Source organism: Ochotona princeps, chromosome 24 (assembly GCF_030435755.1).
Source record: "Ochotona princeps isolate mOchPri1 chromosome 24, mOchPri1.hap1, whole genome shotgun sequence".
Taxonomy (NCBI): Eukaryota; Metazoa; Chordata; class Mammalia; order Lagomorpha; family Ochotonidae; genus Ochotona; species Ochotona princeps.
The window spans coordinates 1,670,160-1,696,370 of record NC_080855.1 but is presented as its reverse complement, the minus strand read 5'-3'; the positions used below and the strand labels follow the sequence as shown (position 1 = coordinate 1,696,370).

Genomic DNA, 26,211 nt, shown 5'->3' with positions numbered 1-26,211 from the left:
TTCAGTTTTTGGATGTAGTGTATCACATTTATGGATTTCCGAATGTTGAACCACCCCTGTATTCCAGGGATGAATCCTACTTGATCTGGATGAATGATCTGTCGGATGATTTTTGGAATTCTATTGGCTAGGATTTTGTTGAGCATCTTAGCATCAATGTTCATCAGAGAGATAGGTCTGTAGTTTTCTTTCTCTGTAGGATCTCTGTCCGGTTTTGGGATTAAGGTAATGTTGGCTTCATAGAATGAGTTTGGAAGGGTTGCTTCCTTTTCTATTGTTTTGAAGAGTTTGTAGAGGATTGGGGTTAGTTCTGTTCGGAATGTTTTGTAGAATTCTGCAGTGAAGCCATCTGGGCCTGGGCATTTCTTTGTTGGAGGATCTTTAATCACTGATTCAATCTCTGCTTCAGTAATGGATTTATTCAGTTTTTTTGTTGCCTCTGGGCTAAGTTTTGGCAGGTTGTGTGAGTCTAAGAACTTTTCTATTTCTTGGTGGTCTTCTAATTTGTTGGAGTACAGTGCTTTGTAGTAATTTCTAATTATGTTCTTAATGGTTGTAATATCTGTTGTTATGTTGCCTTTTTCATCTTTGATGCTGTTAATTCTTGCTTTCTCTTGTTTTTTCTTTGTCATTCGGGCAAACGGGGTGTCTATTCTGTTTATCTTTTCAAAAAACCAGCTTTTTGATTCATTGATTTTGTGTATGGTTTCTTTTATTTCTATCTGGTTGATTTCCTCCTTTATTTTGATGATTTCTTGTCTCCTGTTGTGTGTGGGGCTCATCTGCTGCTGCTTTTCCAAATCCTGGAAGTGTGTGGTTAGTTCCTGTGTTTTGCGCCCCCCTTGGGCCTTGACATGAGCTCCAATTGCTATGAATTTACCCCGTAGCACTGCTTTGGCAGTGTCCCACAAGTTTTGGAATATTGTGTCAGAGTTTTCATTGGTTTCCATAAAGTTTTTGATCTCATCTTCAATTTCTTCCCTGACCCATTGTTCGTTTAATAGCCTATTGTTCAACCTCCAAGAGTTTCTGTATTTCCTTGGGCATTTTGAATTTCTGATTTCTAGTCTCATTCCATGGTGGTCTGAGAGGGTACATGGTATGATTCCTATCTTTTTGAAGTTATTTAGATTTGCTTTGCGTCCTATCATGTGTTCGATCCTGGAGAAGGTGCCATGCACTGCTGAAAAAAATGTATAATCTGTGGTCTTAGGATAAAAAGTTCTATAAGTGTCTACCAAGTCTAGTTGTTGTAATGTTTGTATTAGCTCTGTTGTTTCTTTGTTGAGTTTTTGTTTTGTTGATCTGTCTATTGTTGTTAGTGGAGTGTTAAGATCGCCCACTATTATTCTGTGTATATCTATGTCTCCCCTTAAGTCTGTAAGTAATGGCTTCACATAGCTGGGTGCATTGGCATTAGGTGCATATATGTTCATGATTGTATTTACTTCCTGGTGGATCAATCCCTTCACCGATATGTAATGTCCTTCTCTGTGTTTTTGATGTCTGTCAGCTTGAAGTCTAGGTCATCTGAGATTAGGACAGCTACGCCAGCCTTTTTTTCTCGTCCATTGGCATGAAATGTCTTTTTCCATCCCTTCACTTTAAATTTCTTACAGGCTTTTCTGGTTAGATGTGTCTCTTTTTTTTTTTTTTTTTTTTAATTTTATTTTAAATTCATTAATTACATTGTATTACGTGACACAGTTTCATAGGTACTGGGATTTTCCCCACCCCTCCCCAAACCCTCCCACCATGGTGGATTCCTCCACCTTGTTGCATAACCACAGTTCAAGTTCAGTTGAGATTCCCCCATTGCAAGCATATACCAAACATAGAGTCCAGCATCTTATTGTCTAGTCAAGTTCAACGGCTTCTTAGGTATGCCCTCTCTGGTCTGAAGACAGAGCCAGCAGAGTATCATCCCGATCAATTAAAAGCTCCAACATACCATCAGCAAAAATTTACATCATTATGGAATTAATTGACATAGTAATGAGTAACCAATATGGTAAAAGTAAATGCGATTTCTTATCCACCTTCTGTGACCACCTCATTGACATTTCAATTTTGGTTTATACACAACATATAACATTCATAACATAACTTGTTATACATAACATCATATCAAATTAAGGCAAACATGTGGTATTTAACCTTTTGGGATTGGCTCATTTCCCTTAGCATTATGGTTTCCAGTTTGGCCCATTTGGCCACAAAGAACTGCATTTTGTTTTTTTTAATAGCTGAGTAGTATTCCATGGAGTAGATGAACCATAGCTTTCTTATCCAATCCTCTGTTGATGGGCATTTTGGCTGCTTCCATGTTTTTGCAATTACTGATTGTGCTGCTATGAACATAGGAGTGCATGTTGGTTTCTCATAAAACAAGTGTTCTGGATATATTCCTAGGAGTGCTATTGCTGGGTCATACGGTATGTTGTATTTGAGTTGTTTGAATGTTCTCCATACTGATTTCCATAGAGGCTGTACCAGCCTGCAGCCCCACCAGCAGTGGAGTAGGGTTCCCTTTTCCCCGCAACCTCGCCAACAAGTGTTGTTGGTGCTTTTATTCATGTGGGCCAGTCTTACTGGCGTTAGGTGGTACCTCATTGATGTTTTAATTTGGATTTCCCTTATTGCCAGGGAACTTGAGCATTTTTTCATATGTTTATTTGCCATTTGGGTTTGTTCCTTTGTGAAGTGTTTGCCCATTTCCCATGCCCATTTCTTGAGTGGCTTGTTTGTTTTGACATTTTGGTTGTTTTGTAGCTCTTTGTATATTCTGGAGATCAGCCCTCTATCACCTAAGTCGTGTGCGAAGATCTTCTCCCATTCTGTGGGTTGCCTTTTTACTTTGTTGATTGTTTCTCTAGCTGTACAGAAGCTTCTTAGTTTGATGAGGTCCCACTTGTTTATTTTGGTCTTGATTTCTACTGCATTTGGAGTCTTTTTTAGGAAGTGAGGGCCTACCCCTAAGTGTTCCAGTGTGTTTCCAACATTTTCTTCCAAAAGTTTGAAGGTTTCTGGATGTAGGTTTAAATCTTTTATCCATTTGGATTTGATCTTAGTATATGGTGAGAGATGTGGGTCTATATTTTTGTTTCTGCAGGCTATCAACCAGTTGTCCCAACAGCATTTATTGAAGAGACCTTCCCATTTGCCTGGGTTGTCGTTTGTCTTTTTGTCAAAGATTATTTGGCTGTATTTGTGTGGGTTCCCATCTGGTGTTTCTATTCTGCTCCATTGATCTTCTTCTCTATTTTTTTGCCAGTACCAGGCTGTTTTGATAACCACTGCCCTATAGTATGTCCAGAGGTCTGGGACTGTGATTCCCCCTGCTAACTTCCTGTTCTTGAGAATGGTTCTAGCTATTCGTGGTTTTTTGTGTTTCCAGATGAACCTTTGAATCATTGTTTCCAGATCTGTGAAGAATGTTTTGGGCAATTTGATTGGGATTGCGTTGAATGTATATATTGCCTTTGGCAGTATAGACATTTTAATGATATTGATTTTACCTATCCAGGAGCATGGGATGTTACTCCATCTTTCTAGATCTTGTTCAATTTCTTTTTTAAGTAGTTTGTAGTTTTCCTCAAATAGGTCTCCAACATTTTTGGTTAGGTTAATTCCCAGATACTTCATGCTTTCCTTTGTTACTTTGAATGGTATCTTGCTGGTTAGATCTTTTTCCAACTTGGGGCTGTTAGCATACACTATGGCTGTTGATTTTTGTTCATTAATTTTGTACCCTGCCACTCTACCGAACTCTCGTATAAGTTCTAGTAGTCTCTGTGTTGAGCCTTTTGGCTCTTCCATATAAAGAATCATGTCATCTGCATATAGTGAAAGCTTGACTTCTTCATTTCCCATTTGGATTCCTTGATTTCTTTTTCTTGTCTTATGGCCTCAGCGAGTACCTCTAGAACTATGTTGAATAGCAGCGGAGAAAGCGGACATCCCTGTCTTGTTCCAGATCTCAGTGGGAAGGGTTCCAGTTTTTCTCCATTCAGTATGATGCTGGCATTGGGTTTTTCATATATTGCTTTGATTATGTTGTGGATTTTTCCATCTATGCCTACCTTGGTTAGGGTCTTTAGCAGGAAGTTGTGCTGGATTTTGTCGAAAGCTTTTTCTGCATCTATTGATACTATCATGTGATTCTTGTTTTTCAGTTTTTGGATGTGGTGTATCACATTTATGGATTTGCGAATGTTGAACCATCCCTGCATTCCAGGGATGAATCCTACTTGATCTGGATGAATGATCTGTCGGATGATTTTTGGAATTCTATTGGCTAGGATTTTGTTGAGCATCTTAGCATCAATGTTCATCAGAGAGATAGGTCTGTAGTTTTCCTTCTCTGTAGGATCTCTGCCCGGTTTTGGGATTAAGGTAATGTTGGCTTCATAGAATGAGTTTGGAAGGGTTGCTTCCTTTTCTATTGTTTTGAAGAGTTTGTAGAGGATTGGGGTTAGTTCTGTTCGGAATGTTTTGTAGAATTCTGGAGTGAAGCCGTCTGGTCCTGGGCTTTTCTTTGTTGGGAGGTCTTTAATCACTGATTCAATCTCTGCTTCAGTAATGGATTTGTTCAGGTTGATTGTTGCCTCTGGGCTAAGTTTTGGCAGGTTGTGTGAGTCTAAGAACTTTTCCATTTCTTGGTGGTCTTCTGATTTGTTGGAGTACAGTGCTTTGTAGTAATTTCTGATTATATTCTTAATGGTTGTAATGTCTGTTGTTATGTTGCCTTTTTCATCTTTGATGCTGTTAATTCTTGCTTTCTCTTGTTTTTTCTTTGTCAGTCGGGCCAGCGGGGTGTCTATTTTGTTTATCTTTTCAAAAAACCAGCTTTTTGATTTGTTGATTTTGTGTATGGTTTTTTTTATTTCTATCTGGTTGATTTCCTCCCTTGTTTTGATGATTTCTTGTTTCCTGTTGTGTGTGGGGCTCATCTGCTGCTGTTGTTTTTCCAGTTCCTGGAGGTGTGTGGTTAGTTCCTGTATTTGGCGCCTCTCTTGGGCCTTGACATGAGCTCCAATTGTGATGAGTTTACCCCGTAGCACTGCTTTGGCAGTGTCCCACAAGTTTTGGAATGTTGTATCAGAGTTTTCATTGGTTTCCATAAATTTTTTGATCTCATCTTTAATTTCTTCCCTGACCCATTGTTCGTTTAATAGCATATTGTTCAACCTCCAAGAGTTTCTATATTTCCTTGGGCATTTTGAATTGCTGATTTCCAGTTTCATTCCGTGGTGGTCTGAGAGGGTACATGGTATGATTTCTATCTTTTTGAAGTTATTTAGATTTGCTTTGTGTCCTATCATGTGGTTGATCCTGGAGAAGGTGCCATGTACTGCTGAAAAAAATGTATAATCTGTGGTCTTAGGATAAAAAATTCTATAAATGTCTACCAAGTCCAGTTGTTCTAATGTTTGTACGAGCTCTGTTGCTTCTTTGTTGAGTTTTTGTTTTGTTGATCTGTCTATAGTTGTTAGCGGGGTGTTAAGATCGCCCACTATTATTGTGTGTGTATCTATGTCTCCCCTTAAGTCTGTAAGTAGTTGCTTCACGAAGCTAGGCGCATTGGCATTAGGTGCATATATGTTCACGATTGTAATTACTTCTTGATGGATCAGTCCCTTCACCAATATATAATGTCCTTCTCTGTCCTTTTTGATGTCTGTCAGCTTGAAGTCTAGGTCATCTGAGATTAGAACAGCTACACCAGCCTTTTTTTCTCGTCCATTGGCATGAAATGTCTTTTTCCATCCTTTCACTTTAAATTTCTTACAGGATTTTCTGGTTAGATGTGTCTCTTGTAGGCAACATATAGTTGGGTGCTGTTTGATGATCCATTCCGTTAATCTATGCCTTTTGATTGGTGAGTTTAAGCCATTTGTGTTTAGAGATAATATTGAGAGGAATTGGTTTTGGGTTGCCATGAGTGTAAGTGTACAAGTGTGTATTTGCGACTATTAGAGTTTTTGATTGGTTGACTTTTCCTGTATGGATTTTAGTGGGGAGGTCTTCCCATTTGCCATCTTTGATTTTGGTTTGTATTTTTTCTTTCTGGGTTTAGCACCTTCCTGAGGAGATTTTCCAGAGCTGGTTTCGTGTTGATGTATTCTTCGAGTTTCTCTTTACTGTTGAAGTATTTGATTTCATTCTCAAATATAAATGAGAGCTTTGCTGGCTACATTATTCTTGGTTGGCAGTTGTTTTGTTTCAGGATTTGATAGGTTTTACCCCATTCTCTCCTTGCTTGGAGCGTTTCTTCTGATAGGTCGGCTGTGATCCTGATTTCCCTTCGCCTGAAAGTAATCTTATCCTTTTTTCTTACTTGTCTTAGAATGGTTTCCTTGTATTCACTTGAAGGTAGCTTGAGGACCACATGTCTGGGAGACGATTTGTTTGGGTCGTATCTACTGGGGGTTCTTTGTCCTTCCTGGATTTGTGCTAGATTTATATTTCCAGTATTCTGGAAGTTCTCCTGTATTATCTCATTGAGCACCCGTTGCAAGCCTGTCTCCTTTTCCACTCCTTCGGGAAGGCCTATTATTCTAATATTTGATTTTTTGAGGTTGTCTTTCATTTCCTGTATGGACCTATTGGCTTTCTCTAGATTTGTCTCCAACTGTTTGATGAGCTGCTGCCTTTCATTCTGATTGTCTTCCAATTCTGATATTCTGTCCTCTGCTGTGTTCATTCTGTTGGTTAGGCTTTCAATTTTGTTCTCTATATCAAGGATTCCCTTTTTGACTTGATTTATTTCTGCAGTGATATGGTTTTCGAATGCCTTAGACTCTTCCCAGCGCTTTTCACTCTCTCTGACGAATTTCATCATTAGCTTCTTAAAGTCCTTATCTGATAGTTCCTCTATGTCTTCATCTTGCATCTCAGATATTGGGATTAGTTTTTGGTTGTATTGGGAGGGAGTGCTTGATCTTTCCTCTGGGTCATTGCTTTTTCTGATATTTCTCCTCATTGTGTTTTTACTTCTTGTTGTTTTGAGATTTTAGCGGTGATTCAGCTGAGCCGGCTCTGGTTTGGGGTCTCCGGCTGAGCCCAGTAGGGCTTACTGCCTGAGTCACCAGCTGCTTTCAGGGTCTGTAGATCACAGCCCCGAGCTGGGTCAGGAGGCTTTGTGGGCCAGCCCTAGTGCCAGGCCCCTTCCCCTGTGGCTCCCTCTCAAAGGCAGTGCCCTACAGATTCACTCTGCTGAGCCGCGCCTGGGATTTGGGTCACAAGGCTAATACAGCGGGGGTCTCCGCCTCAGTGCTGAGCCGAGACTCTCCTTCAGGGCTTGAGGTTAGCACAGCAAGGGCTCCTGCTGCTCGGAGCCTAAAATCCCCAACCCCGGCCTGTGTTGGGCTGGAGATCTCTGCGGCCCCAGTGCCAAACTCGGAAGCGCTGCTCCACTGAGGGCTGCAACACTGCAGGCAGGTCTTTCCGAGCGGGCTCCTGCTGGGAAAACCTGTCCGGCCAGTTCAGCTGAGCCCGCTCCGGTCTGGCCTCTCTAGCTGAGCCCAGCTGGGGACTCCGCCCTGAAGAAGCCACTTCCTCAGCTGCACTCTCTCAAGGATGGAAGCGGATCTCTGAGAGGCACAGAGCCCTTTAGGTGAGACGTGCCCCTACTAGTCCGCTCCTCTGCCCAGGACGTGAGGCCCTGTCGAGCGTTGCCCAGCCTCTGGGGCTCAGGGCGAGTCCAGCAACAGGATCCACTGACTCTCCCACAGCCAGTCCACAGCTCGGAGCCGATATGGGGATCTCTGAGCCCCAGTCCCACAGTGCTGCTCCTGTTCCCTCTGCACTCTCCCAGAGCCGCTGAGCAGCGGGTAGGCAAGCCTCTGGGAAATCTCCCCAGCTTTTCCTCCACTTCTGCAGGGATAATGCACCCAATGATCAGTCCAGTAGCCTCCTCTGGGGGCTCCTGCCTTCCAGGGGACTGGTGCCCCTGTCGGTGTGGGCGCCTATCCTTCCAGCCGCCTCTGTTTTCCCTGGGGCGGTTGAGAATCTGCTGCCTTCCACCTGCCTGGGATCCTGACTCACCAGGTTTCTCGCGGCGTGCTGTATTTTCTTTCCTACTTTTTGCGGCTGTTCCTTCACGCTGTGTAGATCTTCTTGCTTTAGTGAACTCCAGTGACCTTCTCGCTCTTCTCCCTACAGTTTCGCGCCTCCTGGCCTGTTTCTCTGCTGGATCGGCTCCCCCTAGATGTGTCTCTTGTAGGCAACAGATTGTTGGGTGCTGTTTGATGATCCATTCCGTTAATCTATGCCTTTTGATTGGTGAGTTTAGGCCATTTGTGTTTAGAGACAATATTGAGAGGGTGTGATTTTTGGCTTCCATGAGTGTGTGTAAGTGTGCAAATGTGTATTTGCGACTATTAGAGTTTCTGATTGGTTGACTTTCCTTGTATGGATTTTAGTGGAGAGGTCTTCCCATTTGCCATCTTTGATTTTGGTTTTCATTTGTTCTTTCTGGGTTTAGCACCTTCCTGAGGAGATTTTCCAGAGCTGGTTTCGTGTTGATGTATTCTTCGAGTTTCTCTTTACTGTTGAAGTATTTGATTTCATTCTCAAATACAAATGAGAGCTTTGCTGGCTACATTATTCTTGGTTGGCAGTTGTTTTGTTTCAGGATTTGATAGGTTTTACCCCATTCTCTCCTTGCTTGGAGCGTTTCTTCTGATAGGTCGGCTGTGATTCTGATTTGCCTTCCCCTGAAAGTAATCTTATCCTTTTTTCTTAGTTGTCTTAGAATAGTTTCCTTGTATTCACTTGAGGGTAGCTTGAGGACCACATGTCTGGGTGACGATCTGTTTAGATCAAATCTACTGGGGGTTCTTTGTCCTTCCTGGATTTGTGCTGGATTTGTATTACCAGTGTTCTGGAAGTTCTCCTGTATTATCTCATTGAGCACCCGTTGCAAGCCTGTCTCCTTTTCCACTCCTTCGGGAAGGCCTATTATTCTAATATTTGATTTTTTGAGGTTGTCTTTCATTTCCTGTATGGACCTATTGGCTTTCTCTGGATTTGTCTCCAGCTGTTTGATGAGCTGCTGCCTTCATTCTGATTGTCTTCCAATTCTGATATTCTGTCCTCTGCTGTGTTCATTCTGTTGGTTAGGCTTTCAATTTTGTGCTCTATATCGAGGATTCCCTTTTTGACTTGATTTATTTCTGCAGTGACATGGTTTTTGAATACCTTCGACTCTTCCCAGCACTTCTCACTGTCTCTGATGAATTTCATCACTAGTTTCTTTAAGTCCTTATCTGGTATTTCTCCTATGTCTTCATCTTGCATCTCAGATATTGAGATTAGTTTTTGGTTGTATTGGGAGGGAGTGCTTGATCTTTCCTCTGGGTCATTGCTTTTTCTGATACTTCTCCTCATTGTGTTTTTGCTTCTTGTTGTCTTGGGATTTTAGCATCTCTTGTTTGACCACAGCCCTTGCCCTCAGTGCTGTAATCTGTAGGAGGTGTGATCTAGCTGCTGTATGTGGTGCTGGCATAAGCGTTCTATTTCTTACTCTACTGGGGACAGCAAGGGATGGTGGGGTTGTTGTTGGGTTGCTTTGTTTGCGCCTGTGTTTATATTTCTGCCACCTGTCTCCAGTGCTGCTAGTTGGTTAGGAGCTGTCCTACGTGTGCCACCACCTCTGAGGCTCCTGCTGAGTAGAGCAGGGGGTACTGCCTGAGTCACCAAGTGCTTGCTGCTCAGTGTTTGTAATCTACAGCCCTGTTCTGGGTCAGGAGGCTTTGTGGGTCAGCCCTAGTGCCAGGCCCCTTACCCTGAGGCTCCCTCTGAAAGGCGTTGTACCTCTGAGGACTTCCGCCTCAGTGCCGGGCCAATACACTCCTTCAGGGCTTGAAGTTAGCACAGCAAAGGCCTCTGCTGTTCGAGGCTTGAAATCCCCAACCCCGGGCTGGGTTGGAAATTTCTGCAGGCCTCAGCACCGAACTCTGCTCTCCAGAATTCCCACTCAGAAGTGCTGCTCTGCTGAAAGGTGCAACACTGGGTCCCGCCTCTGGGCAGGCAGGCTTTTCTGAGTGGGCTCCCACTGGGAGAACCTGTCTGGCCGATTCAGCTGAGTTGGCTCTGGTTTGCCTCTCCACCTGAGCCCAGCAGGGGATTCTTCCTGAGAGAAGCTACTTTCTCAGTTGCACTTTCTCAATGGTGGCAGAGCCCTGAGAGGCACAGAGCTGTGAGGGGTACGCAGCCGTGCCCCTACTAGTTTGCTCTTCTGCCCAGGTCGTGAGGTTCTGCCGAGTGTTGTCCAGCCTCTGGAGCTCAGGCTGAGCCCAGCAATAGGATCCACTGGATTCTGTTGCAGCCAGTCCACTGTTTGGAGCTGATATTGGGATTTCTGAGCCCTGGTCCCACAGCGCCGCTCCAGTTCCCTCTGCACTCTCTCAAAGCTGCTGAGCAGTTGGGAGGCACGCTTCTGGGAAATCTCCCCGGCTTGTCCTCCACTTCTGCAGGGGATGATGCCTCCTAGAATCAGTCCAGTAGCCTCCTCTCGGGGCTCCTGCCCTCCAGAGGACTGGTGCCCCTGTCTGTGTGGGCGCCTATCCTTTCAGCCGCCTTTGTTTTCCCTGGGACAGTTGAGACTCTGCCACCTTCGCCCTGCCTGGGATTGTGACTCACCAATTTTCTCGCAGCGGCTGTTTTTTCATGCTGTGTAGATCTTCTTGCTTTAGTGAACTCCAGTGACCTTCCCGCTCTTCTCCCTACAATTTTGTGTTTCCTAGCCTGTTTCTCTGCTGGATCGGTTCCCCTCTTTCCCTACTACACCCTACACCAGCTCTCTGCAGTCGTCCATCTTCCCACTAATAAATGATGTATTTAATTCTTTTTATGATCCCTAAATCTTCCCAACATTTTTTTTACAAGTTGTTGTTTGTAACATGCTATTGCCAATGTGTTGCAAAGCAAAGCAGACTTAACTTGTTTTCTCCTAGGTGTTGGAGCTCAAAATTCCTCTGTCTGTACAAACATGTTTTGAGGCTGGAACCCGCGGGTCTGATTGGCAGGCGCCTCCGGCTCGCGATGCCTTGAACTTGGGGGTGAGCTCCGCAGGCTGTTTTTCTGCTCTCTCCCTTCACAGGCGCTCTACCAGCCTCAGTTGGAGAGTAGAAACTTGGGCCAGCCCTCTGCTCTCAGGTCAGGTTTCAGAAGCCAGATAGGCCTGGCCAGGCCCTCTCTTGCCTGCTCTTCCCAGGCCTCAGCTTGGGCTGTGGGTTTGCAGACCTGGCGCTGTCCAATTGCCGGGGTGAAAGTGCCCTGTCCTGCTGTGGGGGTGATTCTGGGGAACCCAAAGAGGGTTTTGCCTGTGTGAATGCAAACTGTTTTCTTAATATTACCGCCAGCGCAGCCCATTGGCCACCCAGACTTGGCTATTTGTTCACAATGCTGGAGTGCTTTTAGAAACTATGTGAAGCAACATTCTTGAGATTCCGAAAGACATCATTTCATCATGGGACAACACATTTCGGATCAGACCCAGTTGGTTATTAGCAGGTTACCAGAAAAAGCAGCAAAACATGTCACATTGGTTCAAGAAAGTGGCTCCTTAACATACGGAGAATTTCTTGGGAGAGTAGCTGAGCTTAACGATGTAACTGCTAAAATGTCTTCTGGCCAGGAACAACATCTTCTCTTTGAGGTGCAACCTGGGTCTGATTCCTCTGCCTTTTGGAAAATGGTTGTATGGGTGGTGTGTACCAAGATTAACAAAAGTAGTGGCGTTGGGGAAGCATCACGCATCATGAATTTATACCAGTTCCTTCAGCTTTATAAAGACATCACAAGCCAAGCAGTGAGTGTGCTGGCCCAGAGATCTGCCTCTCCTGAACCCGAGGAAGATGCATCCTCTGGAGCGTCTTGTCAGGCCAGTCTTTGGATGGGAAGGGTCAAGCAGCTGACCGATGAGGACGAGTGTTGCATCTGCATGGATGGGCGAGCTGACCTCATCCTGCCATGTGTTCACAGCTTTTGTCAGAAATGCATTGATAAATGGAGTGATCGACACAGGAATTTGCCCAATCTGTCGACTACAGATGACTGGAGCACATGAATCTTCAGTGGTGTCGAATGGGCCCACTGAAGATGTTATGGCTAACTACATACTGAACATGGCAGATGAGGCTGGTCAGCCACACCGGCCGTGAGCTCCCTGTGAAGATCTGCTGCAGGCCACACACTTTGGTCACGGACGAAAACTGCTGTGGTACAGATAAACAATGAGTTTCTCCCCCCTCCTATTTTTGCTATACTCACACAATGCCCCATTTTTTTTTTTTAACATAAACTATCCATGTCTTCCACTGATCATAAGCTAAAGTTTGCTACTGTTTTAGACCATGGTTCCCTATTTATTTGTTCGAAAGTGCAATAGAACTAAATTGCTCTTGAGTCCTTTGCTAGCCCGTAACAGCAATATTTCCAGAGGGTTTTGATCACACTGCAGTTTTTCAGGGCAAGACTATTCTGGAGTCTTTAGATTTAAAATAAGCCTTGAAATTAAAAACTGGAGAAAGCATTAAGTGACTAAACATGTGGGCCACATCAGAGTGCGTGTTACTACTTAGATTGTGGGCTCTAAGGGCTGTGTCCGCCCCCTTGTGGTTAATTACCACTCTCTTAATTTTTGCTTGAATGCTCCATCCACTGTTTTCAGGACTTCAACAATGTGTCTTGGAGCTGCCTAGTGTTGTCGCTTCTAAAGGTGGTGGATTTTGTCCTGCTGTGTAAACTGGATGAGGACTGTAGAGCTGGGCGTGGTCGCTTCATAAACAGACCTCCCAAGGGACGCTCGGGGGCTGTTCTGGAAAGGCCTTCCCCAGCAGAGCAACTGCTTTCCGTGGCTTTTGGGAATGCTCACAAACTGAGTCTCAAAAGGAAACTTTTCCTCATGACAAGCACTAAACTTTATATTCCCAGCTATGGTAAGTCATTCAATATTGGTTTGTAGTACCTCTGCTTTCTCAACTTGAAGGTGTGCTTCTAGGTTTCATGGTCCTCAAATTTCAAAGATTGAGAGAATATAGGGTGAGCCTCCCCCACCTTTTTAAACTATGCAGTGTGAAACATCTCTGAAAATGACAATTTTTGCTTACTCTTTCACTGTAGTGCTCTGAAAGTGTCTGAACAAGTATATAATTATCCTTACTCCCTCAAAACATTTTTCAAAATTTTTGTCTATGGCATACAATTCTTAACATTAGCATTTCAGCATACAAAAACTAGGGCTTGACATCACCTTTTAGGAATATTGTGACTGTCCATGTAATTGTTCTGACCTTTTATTGATAATTTGCAAATGTTATTTTCCTAAGTATCCAGGGATCACTGTGTAAGTCACTGCTTATTAATGACAAATTTTGAAAGCTAAGATCTTAATAAGCATGCCTATCAAACCCATCTCAAAAGTTTGACTGAAAGCAGCTTCATTTTTACCTCTGAGAACTAGACCAACTCATTAACATTTATGATGAGGACAGTGAAGCACCAAATGGTTAAGTACTTCACCACAGCTGTTGAAGGTTGCCAACCTGGGGATGCACTTGATGGTTGTGTGACCTTGAGAAAGTTTCTCATATTTCTAAGTTCCTACTTTGAGAATTGACTTCATCTGTACTTTTCCCGATATTTCAACACTTGAGCCTTTTCTTCCCCCAGGCAAAAATCTTAGAGTTTTTATATACACACACCATATCCCACCATTTTTAAAAGTAAAATTTCATTAGTACAACTTTCCTCATATAAACTTGATATACTATAGTAACTGAAGTGAGCCGATGAAAGCAGAATAAAGCATTCTAGTACAAGTGTATTAAAATTTGGTAACAAGTTTGTATAATGGGAGTTGTATTTGTTTACACACACACACACACACATAGACACCAGTTAAAATTCAGGTCAACTTCACAGAAGCCTGAATCTCCTCCACTTATTCCTAGTAGTCCATGGAAGATGATTCTGGAACCCTTGGGAGAGATGATTCTCTGAGAACTTCAGTTGGGATTAGACCTGCTGAGTCTAACTCAGGTTGCCTAACTTTAAAATGTTTGTGAACATCCAGTTGTTTTACAGATGTTTGATCTTTCCAGTGAGAGTGAAGATTTTGTCTCCCAGAATTATTCTTCCTGTTAAGGAGTTATATCATAGTAGCCCAGCAACTCAACCTTGCCCAACACTTTTTACTTTACAATACGAACTCCAAGACATTAACTGATCTACTGTGAAATGTGGAGGGTTTTTATTAGCCTTATCAAATCAATGAGCAATGGATAATAATTCTTTAAATGTGAATGTTGGGTAGGTTCTACTGTAACAACTAATCATGAAAGTTATAAATTTGTTTCGTGGATGAAATGTACACTTTTTGTATTCTGTACAGCTTTTTCTTTTTAAAATCAGAAGTACTTAAATGCACTCACTATGATAGGAGATATGTGTGCCTTCTAGGATTTGTGAAATGGTCTCAAGAACTCTAATTCATATTATAGATCATAGAGATTTTCCTCTCCTAACTCAACAATGAAGGGTTTATTTGTATTATAGTGCTATAAAACTGTGATTTGGTAAAATGAGTTTGATATATTGAATTTAGAGGTGAGAATGTTAGTTTGGTTTTATTCTTAGGATGAACTAATAAATTGTGCAATAACTAATCTTTAGCCAGAAAATGTTAGCTAATTGAAAAATATTTTTCTTACCACGTAATTTCACATTCTTACATATGAAATGCTTATATTCCTTAGAGGACTATTTCATATTGTGCTCTGGCGGGTTGTGATGTTTGTGTGCTGTGTTTTAAAATTCATTTCAAGTTGGACTTGATTTTATGATTGTACCTAATATTTTTCCAATAATAAGTTGGCTTGAAAATATCTGTTGGTTCAAAAGTATTTTTTGACATCAGGATATTTGGGCTCATTAAAATGCGATTTAAATAAAAAAATATACAAACATGTTTTGAGACATTAATCAATGAAATTTCCCCTAATATTTATACAAAACTGATAAGCAAAAAAGGAAGACTATTGGAGAGAATCTGAATCAATAAAATCTGAAAATAAAAAGAGATGTTACAAGAGATATCCCTGAAACAGAAAGTATAATCAGGAAATATCAAATTTAGCTAGAATGAACCATAATGACAATGAAAATCTGGAACATGTAAATAATTGACACAAAAACTCAATCAAGTAAAAAAACAAAACAATTTCCCAGCAAAGAAAACTCAATGATTATTTGGCTCCAGTGATAAATTCTTCCAAGCTTTTGAAGAAGGACTAACCCCAATTCCTCCTAAACTGTTCAAAACAATTCAATGTGGACAAAAAAAAAAAGAACAATTACTTTAGCTCCTTTTGCAGTCTCATAAACAATGGGTCAAACGTGACTGCCAAAAACCCTTCAGTGAAACTTCAGTCTCAGGAATCGCAATGAGTGCAGGACTGTCCAGTGTCTCATGACTCAAGCACCAACATTAGTCTGGTATGCTCACTTTTTCCTCTCTTAGCCTAAGTGGTTCCACTTCTACAAAGCCTGGTGCAATTCCACTGAAAGAATAGTTCACAATGTTGGGAGCCAGGATTTCGCTGGAATAATCAATGAATCATGTTAAAATTAAGCAAGATTACAATTTAAGCATGAAAAAAATCAAAGTGCAAGATTTTTATATATCACAGCTCTAATGGGCAAATTATTCCCAGCAGGTCAAGACTAGACTTTCCCAACTTTGGTGAAGCACTGTCAACTATGCTTCAGAAGCATGGAAGGAGAGATGGCAGTGAGGAGAAGGCAGGTCCCTGACATTCTCAGTTGGCATGGCAGGAGAAAGGCACCTCTGTCTCACTGTAAAGTGGGGTGGAGAGTATGAAGTTCAAGAATGTCATATTAATTCCGACCAAGTTCCCACAGAGGTAACTCTTCCTTCTTTCCATAATTCTTTCCCTCATTACAAGAAAGGCAGAAAACCGAATCCTAAGTGCTTGGTTGATGGAATGTAGTGGACCTTGAGAAAGCCTTTGATCTTTGTTTATGTGTCCCTATGAAAATGATCAGAATTGAACCAAAAGATACAAGGTATTCCTTCTTCCATATACAACACCCCTTTAGAGTTGTCTGCCTCTGGTCTCTTTAGGATTCAATAACATGCACCCGCTTCTTATTCTCCTGATTTTGTGGGCCGTGCTTTGCCCATCTGACTAACATCAAGAACTATTCCAGAAAGGATTTGACATCAAGATAGAAACAGAGTAGATGAGGTGAACAGAACAGACTTTTCAGTCTCAGGATTCTATGTCCAAGGGTGATTTCTCAACCAGGACTGCAGGCATATGGACAATCTATTTCACACCCACACCTTCAGAAACATATATAAATGAATCACTTTATGTACTGTCTGCTTTCATCAGTTGACCATGTGAGACAGGTACTTCCATCATCCTTACCCCATATATAATTAAAATTAGCCAAAGAAAAGCTACCTGATGCATCCAAGAGGACAAGACTGGTTAAAGCTAATGCAGGATTATATTTCAATAGTCTACCTCTGCAATAACAGATCGGCCAGCTTCCATGTAACAGCTATCAAAACATGTATATCATGACAGATTGATTTCAACTAGTAATCCAAGTGTAATTAAAACATAAAGCATACAGTCACTTGGAGCAATGTCATATTAACTTAATGCACATTAACTCAATGATTTCTAAAAAGTCAAAAATATTCAATATTTAATTCTAGTTTAAGAATTTAATGCAAATATTGAGGGATTTTCAACCTTGTCATTTCATCATTTTATCATTTTAGAATCACAAAAACATTAACTGCTAGTTGCAATGTATTATTCTGTGCTTACAGGTTAATGTTTGCAACAAACTTACAGACAGCAATGTCACTCATTACTGTATATTTCACAGTTGTAAAAACATGTTCCTTGTAAAATGAAAAACATTTAATATGAGGTTAGCCATTTGAAAAAAATTGTCAGGATTGTTATAAACACATTTTGATGCAACCCTCACATCCATCTCAACATGAATACTAGTTCAAATATAATCCTATGACAATCATTCGCTGAAATATTTATTCAAAAAACTCATGTCAGATTTCAGCCTGGAAGAACAGTACATATTTTACCTGCCACCACTAAACAGTTCTTTTCAACTGTCTCATGAATCAAAGATACTTATTCAATGAACCAACACTAAAGCCTATGAGATTAATCCTGGAATTGAGTGGCAACCCAAAAGAGGATGCAAAGTTGGGCTATGGTATAGCAGCTGAGATGGCCCTAAGATACTGCATCTCACATCACAGTACAGGGGTTCACTACTAGCCCTCCTTAAGATTCTTTTTAATGCTCAAAATGAAAATAACGAATGGTTGATCAGGACCAATCTCCTCACCACTCATGTTGAACATCCAAATGAGGTTTCAAAACCTGTTTATCCCTATCCCAGCTACAAGCATCATGTTATTTTAAATTGAACAAAACTTTAAAAAAGTGTCCAAAATGTGTGTAGGCATCTCTAAATCCAGAAACACTGTACAAAAAAACCATAAAAAAGAGACACAGGGAAAAGCCTTAAAGCTTTCTTTCAGAGCTGATCACAAGTAACATATCACTTGCACAAGGGTCACAAACCACATTTCTGTCCTGCCATATCTTTGGATTTCCAGCTGGCAGTTGGCTTCCTAAAAACACAGAGCCATCACATGCATGCCCTGACAAGGAGAAAATTCATTCATGTTCTTAGGATCCAAAAGCAGACCAAAGGGAAATCAATCCCTGTCCATGGGGCTGAAAACAAAACAAAGTATATTATACACCAAATTTATGCTTAAGTCAAGACACATTTGTAAAGCAATTGTCTTACTAACCTGACTTGAAATACAAAGAACGCACAGCAACTCAGAAAGTTCCCTCCAGAATCCGGCTAGTTACTCTTGAGCAGTGACATCCAGGGATTTGATCTAGCACACTGGACTTCCCACATTATTTATGCAGCTTGTGACCTGATTAGCAGACACTGTGACATCTCAATGCATGTATATGGCATGTATTGGTCAAATCAGATTAATTAGCACAGACATTGTACACCACTGCATTACACTTGGAGCCTTTAATCTCTTCTAGATCTTTATGAAAAATAAATTTGTTAATATTAACTGTAATCACCCAACACACTGTGATGTGGAGTTTTCACAATTATTCCTTCCATTTAGTCATTTTTGGATCTGTTATTCAGTCTCCAAAATCCCTCCCTCTCCTCCATTAGGTAATTGTCTGGAAATTTCCACTCCATGTCCTGACTGTCTTTAACTTCTGAATGGGGTAGAATACAAAGTATAGTTTTCCTTTTGCTTTATTGGAATCTCTTCTATTCATCTTTACTACGGAGGATATAATAATGGTTTGTCAATATGACATATTTCATTGGGCTAATGAGTGTCATTCCCAATTTGACATTACCAACCAACTTCTGCAGGGAAAAGGAACCGGGAGCCATATCAAGGACCCCTCCAAAAAATATCGAGACCTGTCCTGAAAGCCTACCCATTCAGCAATGGTCAGGCGCACGCCCAACTGTTTCCAACCTGCGAAATGCAACCAGAGGAAGTGTTGCATTAGACTTGCCAATGAGAAAAAGGAGGACAGTAAAGCCAGAGGAGGGAAGAGTTACTCTTCCTACAGAAATACATGGACCGTTACCCTCTGGATCTGTGGGACTATTGTTGGGTCAAAGGAGCATGATGATGGCTGGCCTGGTGGTAGCTACTGAGGTTATAGATGAAGACTTTAAACGGGATATTGAAATCATGGCTCATGCTGAAAGAGAAGTACATTTGCTTCCTGGACAGTTTGTAGCACAATTGTTTTTACTACATTATAAAAAAGGAAAATCCCTCAATAAAAAGCAAACTGGGGAATTTGGAAGCACAAGTAAAAATATATATATTTTTATCAGACATATATTCAGGAATGTCACTCTTAACTAAAGTTGAATATTAATCAAAAATGCTTAAGGAAATTAGTGACATTGAAGCAGATGTTTCTATTATACTATTGAATTTTTGGCTTAAGCAATGGGAAAAGGTTCAGGTGCCAGTTACATTTTTAGGAGTTGGACAAATTTCAGATATTTGGCAATCTAAACATGTACTCACCTGCAAGTTTTAAGAACAAGTAACTTTTTTGCCTTAGATAGTAGATGTAGCATTTACATTGTGGGGTCAAAATTTACTTTCTAAATTACATACAATTATAAACATAGGGGAAGGATCTTATTCATCAGCTTAAAGAATGATGATGTCCATGGGGTATAAAGAAGGAAAAGGATTAGGGAGATTTTATCAAGGCACACCCTTCTTTATCCCAGAACAAAATTATGATCAAAGGCAAAGTCTTGGTATGTCAAAATTAGAGCAGGGGCCATTGTTCATTATATGTTAAAATTGAAATGGAAGGGCCCTGCAAGATAGCCTAGAGGCTAAAGTCCTGGGAGCCCCACCTCCCAACCAGCTCCCTGCTGGTAGCCTGAGCAAGCAGTTGAGGACAGTCCAAAGCCTTGGAACCATGCACCTGTGTGGGAGACCCAGAAGAGCTCCAGGCTCCTGGTTTCAGATCAGCTCAGAGTCGGCCATTGCAATTGGTTAGATGGAAGATCTTCCTCTCTGTCTCTCCTCTTCTCTCAATATATATCTGACACTGCAATAAAATAATAAATATAAAAAATTAAAATGAAAATCTGATAACGTTGTGTGGACAGAACAGTGGCCCCTTCCTCATGAGAAATTACAAGCCTTACCAATATTAGTGCAATAACAACCAGATGCTGGACATTTAAAGAAGCCAGTAGTCCTTGGAATTCTCAGATTTTGTTACAAAAAGAAATCAGGAAAGCAGAGAATGTTAGCAGGCCTTTGCAGTCTTAACAAGCACATTGAGCCCATGGGGCCACTTCAGCCAGGTCTGCCAACATCTGTGATGTTTCCTCAAGATTGGCAAATTATGATTATTGATCTTAATGATGTTTTTTTCACTACCCTTTTCATCAAGATCTGCTTTTGCCTTTGCCATACCTGTATATAATCACAGTTACCCATGCCCTGCAACATATCAGTGGAAAGTCCTTCCTCATGGTATACTTAATAGCCCTATCATTATCTATACCTACAATGTTAGAATAAACTTAAACACAAGAATAAGGACATGCATGTATTGCTGAGGACAATACTACTTGTAATAGTGTACGGGAAAATAGTAGCAGATAAGGGACATGGGCATGCATGGAAGAAGTAATCCCTGAGCCTTAGGAACCATTTCATGAAGAAAATATACACATTGTGATCATTTTTCTAGAAGTTCCATATGTCAGAAAAACTGTTCTTTCCATGAACAAGGCAGAAACAGAAACCTAGAACACCCACTAAAGCAGAATAGAAAGGGGTTGACTAAAGATAAGCAAATGGCCCTGGAAAACTGCATGTTTCTTCTAAGCCATTTCTCTTTCCATCTCTCTGTCTTGCACTCTATACACAAAAGCATGTACATGGCGAGCAATCATTAACTTATGTTAATAAGTAACAATTCATTTCATTTATGCTCCACTGTTTCACATTGAGCAATATATCCAGGAGAAAAAAAATCACAATTTCAAACAAAGAACTAAAATCTCAGGTCCTATTGTTTGCAGCACAATGAATGGAATAGGAGTTCATTATGCTAAACCAAATAAGCCTTTACAAAAAAAAAGTCTCTCATGTCTGCAAGTTTAATAAGTTAGGCTGAACATAAAGCAGAGATCACTGTAGGCTTTGAAGGACTAGAAGAGGGAATAGAGATACAGGTTGAATTTCAGTCAACCAAAACAACAAGCAGTAATAAGATTTAGGGATGATAGCAGAGTGACACATCTATGGTTCACAATAATGTATTTAATACTGAATGATAAAACACTGAAACCCATAGGCTTCAGCATAAAGAAAGAATAAGAAATTAGAATGACTAATGTCAGAGTCAGGCTAATCTTCCACCTCTGGCATTGCCAACCCATACAGTCACAAGAGTGTGTGTGGGACCCTGGTAGGTAGGAAAGGTGCCCAGGTGGAATGACACACTGCTGTAGCACTTGAATTGAGGACCTGCCTGTTAATGGGTATAGAGAGCTCTGTATTGCTCAGAAAATAGTGTCTGTGGATGTGTGGGAGCAAAGACAGCTGAAGGAAAACATGACAGGTGAGAAATGACTTCTGAGCTGCTGCACTTGAGAATAAATGAGGGAGCTAAGAACAGGTGGTTTGGCGGAACTTTCAGGGCCAAACCAATACACCAACCATGTCGGAAACCTGAGCTGGACTTGTTAGTATCAACTACAATCTACTGCACATGCAACAGCCACAGGTGAGGGGGCAGCCTGGCATGGTTTGGCCACAGTGCCCACCAGTATCAGGGCAGGGTGAGGACAACATTAGGCTGGAAAATTATACTAACCAACATATGAGAGAACTAGGTCTGGGAGCAGATTAGGTGGGGGACTTGTGGACTCACCCTTGTGGGATGATCATACAAGTTAGTTTGTGTGAGAGTTGGAGGTGGTGATGGTCTCATCTAGACATGACCATGGAACTCACCAACACTCACAGGTACTGGTGTTGGGAATAGGCAGTCTGGTCTAGGCTACACCACCTGCAGACACACCCAAGGATTGGCTGTGGGGTAGGCCCACAAAGACTGACACTGGGGGAAAACTGTGCCGGGGAAAGTTCTACCAAACACTAGTTCACATGAGATCTGGGTCTTGGAGTGGGCCTGGTGAAGGAACTTTGGGAAATCCCCTAGTGGGTCATAGCTAATCCTCGTGAGCATATAAGTTACTGCTGGGTGTTGACCAGGTTGGGCTTCACATATCTGCAGCTATGTGGGCTGGCTTTGTAAGAGTCTGACTAAGCAGGGTTTGTGAAACCATAGCACACTGGCATGCACAGGAACCAAGATGGGGTGCAACACATGCCACAATAGGCCAGGTTTACATGAATGCCAGGATGGGCACAAACTAGGCAGGGCTAGGCTGTAGAACCCAACAGTGAAAATTGGGACCAGGGCCAAGCTAGGCTGGGCCAGGCTGCAGCATCTGATAGCAAATCCCAAGACAGGTGATGTGTTAGGTCAAGATGGATCGAAGCAACCATGAGCATATGCAAGATCTGTAGCTCGGCGTGGGACTTCTTGGAGAGCTAAGGGGATGCCAGATCTGGGCTGCAGTTGCCCCTACTGAACATGAGAGCCAGAATGGGGATGGTGTATTGGGCTGAACATGGATGTAGTATTCCTCAGCATAGGTGTGAACTAGGTCTGGGGTGTGCCACATTGGGCAAGGCTCCAACATTGAATATTGCTCACAGATTATGTATAGAACAGGTCGGGATAGGTCTTGGCATTCACTGAATCACATGAGAGATGGTTCTGGCATAGACCAGGTGAGGCTGGTCTGTAGAACCAAATGGTAACAACCAGAATGGGTGTAGGATGGTCAGGCAAGTCTGCTGTACCTGCTCAACAAGACATGAGCCAAGTCAGGATAGGCCAAAGGCCCTTTGGTTCATGTGAGATCTGCTAATACAAAGTAACCTGATAGAGCAGCTTGTAAAACCCTCTCAAATTCAGCACCTGCAGGTAAACACAAGACCCGAGGCTGGGAGCAGCCCAGACCAAGCTAGGTTACAGTACCTGTTGGCATACATGTGGGTCAGGTCTGAGGGTAGATCAGGTTAGACCAGTTCACAGACCCCACTGGCACATGTGAAAACCAGGATGAGGTGCAGCATAGGCCATTTGGGCCACAGCATCACCCAGTTCACATTATGGCCACAACTGGGGACTGTCCAGGCTGTGCTAGGCTCTAGCACCCACTATCATGACCTGGAACTGGAGACAGATCCAGCCAAACCAGGCTGCAGTGCCTGCCGGTGGATGTCAAGGTGAATTGAGCCATGCCAGACTGGACCTCAGCACCCACCAGCACATGTAACATAGAGGTGAAGTTGCAAGCCCCATAGAGGGCTGCAAGGCCTTCCATATTGGACAACTGCTCCCACTGGTAAGCATGAGAGCTGAGACTGTGAGCAGACCAGGTTAGACAGGACATGAGCTGGGTTAGAGGGAGAGCCAGGTTGGGCTAAGTGACCATCTCCACAAGTGCATGCATGAGTCAAAGTAAGTACAGACTGGTTTGGTTTTGCTGTAGCATCAACTAACAAGTGCTGGGACTTGATGAACATCCTGTCACTAGACTGCAGAAACACCTAGAAAGTGTAAGATCTGGGACTATAAGTGACCTAGTATAGAAAATGTTGGAACTCCTGTGGTGAGTTCCAGCTCCGACCAATGAAAAAGACAATCAAGGCTGAAGGCAGACTTGGCTGGACAGGTTAGGACATCTGCTGGCATGAGTGTAGGCTGAATAGTGCTGTCAGCTATGCTGCAAAACCCATTGATGTGTATGAGACCGCTTTAGAACAGAAGCTTAACAATTATTATTTAAACTTGAAAGAAATACATTCATGCCTACCTGCCATTTGTAAAAAAAAAAAAGGTAGCATTCATTCACCAGCACTGTTTTCATCATGTCTGGATCAGTGATGGTCAACAAAGACTGCCAACCATCAAACAACCTGTGCTGAGAAAACAGAACTGATCATTCCCAACTAGCCAAAAACAGCAGCTAGAGCCAAGGCCAGAAATCCACAGTTTGATCCTAATATTACATTTCTCATAATGCTTTTGTCAACATATAAAAACACTCCTCCTAGTTCATAGTAGGGAGGATATACAATGAGATACCATACACAGAAGACATTTTGTCTCCATAAAACTAATATAACTCAATTAGAAGAGATATTAAAAATTGAATAGCTCATCATAAGTGTAGAAGGACATTGTGACTCTGGAAGGTCAGCAAGCATAAGATTACAAAAGATAGGATAACATTTGTATGAAAACAACTGAATGGATATCATTTATGTGACTGATTGGATATCATTTGTATAAGAACAATTAAATGAATACCATTTATAACTGATTGGACTTCATTTGTGTGAGAACAACTGAATGGATAGCATTTTAATCAGAACACTTGGTGAGATATACAAAACAAAAGAGTTCCAAACAAAAGTGTGGAAGCTGTTGATGGGCTCTGTAGGTATGCTCAATACCTCTTTCCTTATCCTATGTGACCCTGTGTGTAGAAGTCTGATGCCACTAATAAACTTTGGTTATTCACCATCATTCAGTGGTCCACACATGTTATTATCGCCTCCGTACACAAAGTCCATCACTGCAGGACAGCAAACACAAAAGTATCACATACCAAGAAATAATGCTAGCGGATGGCACAGTGGCACAACAAACAAAGCCACAACCTGCTTATGGATTGTATTCCGGCTGCTCCAACACTGAATCAGTTCCCTGATAAAAACCTGGAGAAGCAGCCGAGGATGGCTCAAGTGTTAGGTTCACTGCCACCCATATTGAAGACTGGGTAAACTTCCTGGCTCTTGGTCTTGCCTGGACCCACACCAGTTATTGTGGACATCTAGGGAATGAAACAACATATGAAAGCTATTAGTACTTTGAAAATGCAATGAAAAAATATTTTAAAAGAATATTGGAACATTTTTCATTCTAGGTTCAAAGAACTTAAAAGATAAGGGAATGCTGAAATTGCATTAGTTAAAAGATAAGCTGACTTATATGTTGTGTATAAACTAAATTGAAGTATAGGTGAGGTGGTCACAGAAGGTGGCTGGGAACTCGCATTTACTTTCAACATGTTGGTTACTCATTACTATGTCAATTAATTCCATAATGATGTAAATTTTTGCTGATGGTATGATGGAGCTTTCAATTGACTGGGATAATACTCTGCTAGCTCTGTCTTCAGACCAGAGAGGGTATACCTAAGAAGACATTGAACTTGACTGGACAATAAGATGCTGGACTCTATGTTTGGTGTATGCTTGCAATGGGGGAATCTCAACTGAACTTGAACTGTGGTTATGCAACAAGGTGGAGGAATCCACCATGGTGGGAGGGTTTGGGGAGGGGTGGGAGAACCCAAGTATCTATGTAACTGTGTCACATAATACAATGTAATTAATGAAGTTAAATAATAAAAAAAAAGATAAGCTGACTTTAGCTCAGAGCTGAAAATTCGTGCATTGTTTGTCATAATTTGGATTTTCCAAAAATTTTTGAGTCTCATGCATGTAATGGTTTAAAAAGACATAAAGAGTGAGCATTTCCCTAATTGTGACTGTGGTAGTCAATCCCACATCCGATATACTGCTTGCTGAATTCAATTCCAGGCTCCTGACCATGATTCCAGCATTACGCCAGAGAAAACGCTGGAATGAATCAGATAATCACACAAATGGCTGGTTCCTATCACCCCATAGGATATCTGAAATACGTTCCCAACCCCTCCCACCTCCCATCCACATCAACATGCAGATGCACCCTGGCAGTCTCTGACGTTTAAGAAGTGAACCAGGAGGTTGCAGAGATCTTCTTCTCTTTCCATCTCTTTCACGTTTTCTCTCTGTTTTGTTTTTGGCTTGTTTTATTTTTTAGAAGGGATATTAACAAAGTGAAACACAAGGCAATTGAATCATTTAAGCCTGACTGAATCCTACAAGGGGCATTTAGTGCTGAGTGAATGCTGACCCAGTGCTGCATGTTTCTCTATCAGATCACACCACTTTCATGGGCTGTGTCACCTCAGAAGCCCCTGGACCAGCACTAAGAGTTCAATGAGATGAGATTTGAAAAAAAGAATGTGCGAAGAGGCAAAGACTTGTCTTACTTGCTCACTAAGCATGCTGGTTAGAACTCTTCCTCGGCTCTCAGTAAAAGCAGCAGCTACCAAAAGAAATGAATGTTGAAAAGGGACAAGCATGCTTCACATATTACCAAGTATAATATATCAAGTGAAGAATGGGTAGTTTAAATAGCCCTACATTTGCTCTCCAGATTCAGAAGAAGAAAGCATGGAAATGCTTGGGCTCACTCACTAACAAGTCCTGTTTTTATAGTTTAAAAAAAAGCATTTTTTTTTTAACGTGCAGAGGCATATATATATATATATATATATATATATATATATATATGCAACATGTGTACCTGTACCTCCCAG

General features: G+C 41.7%; 1 pseudogene; it reads left to right on the top strand.

Annotated features, from left to right (window-relative positions):
- The first annotated feature begins 11,407 nt into the window (after positions 1-11,407).
- On the top strand, positions 11,408-12,273 carry LOC131483221 (RING finger protein 141-like; annotated as a pseudogene).
- Positions 12,274-26,211: the final 13,938 nt, after the last annotated feature.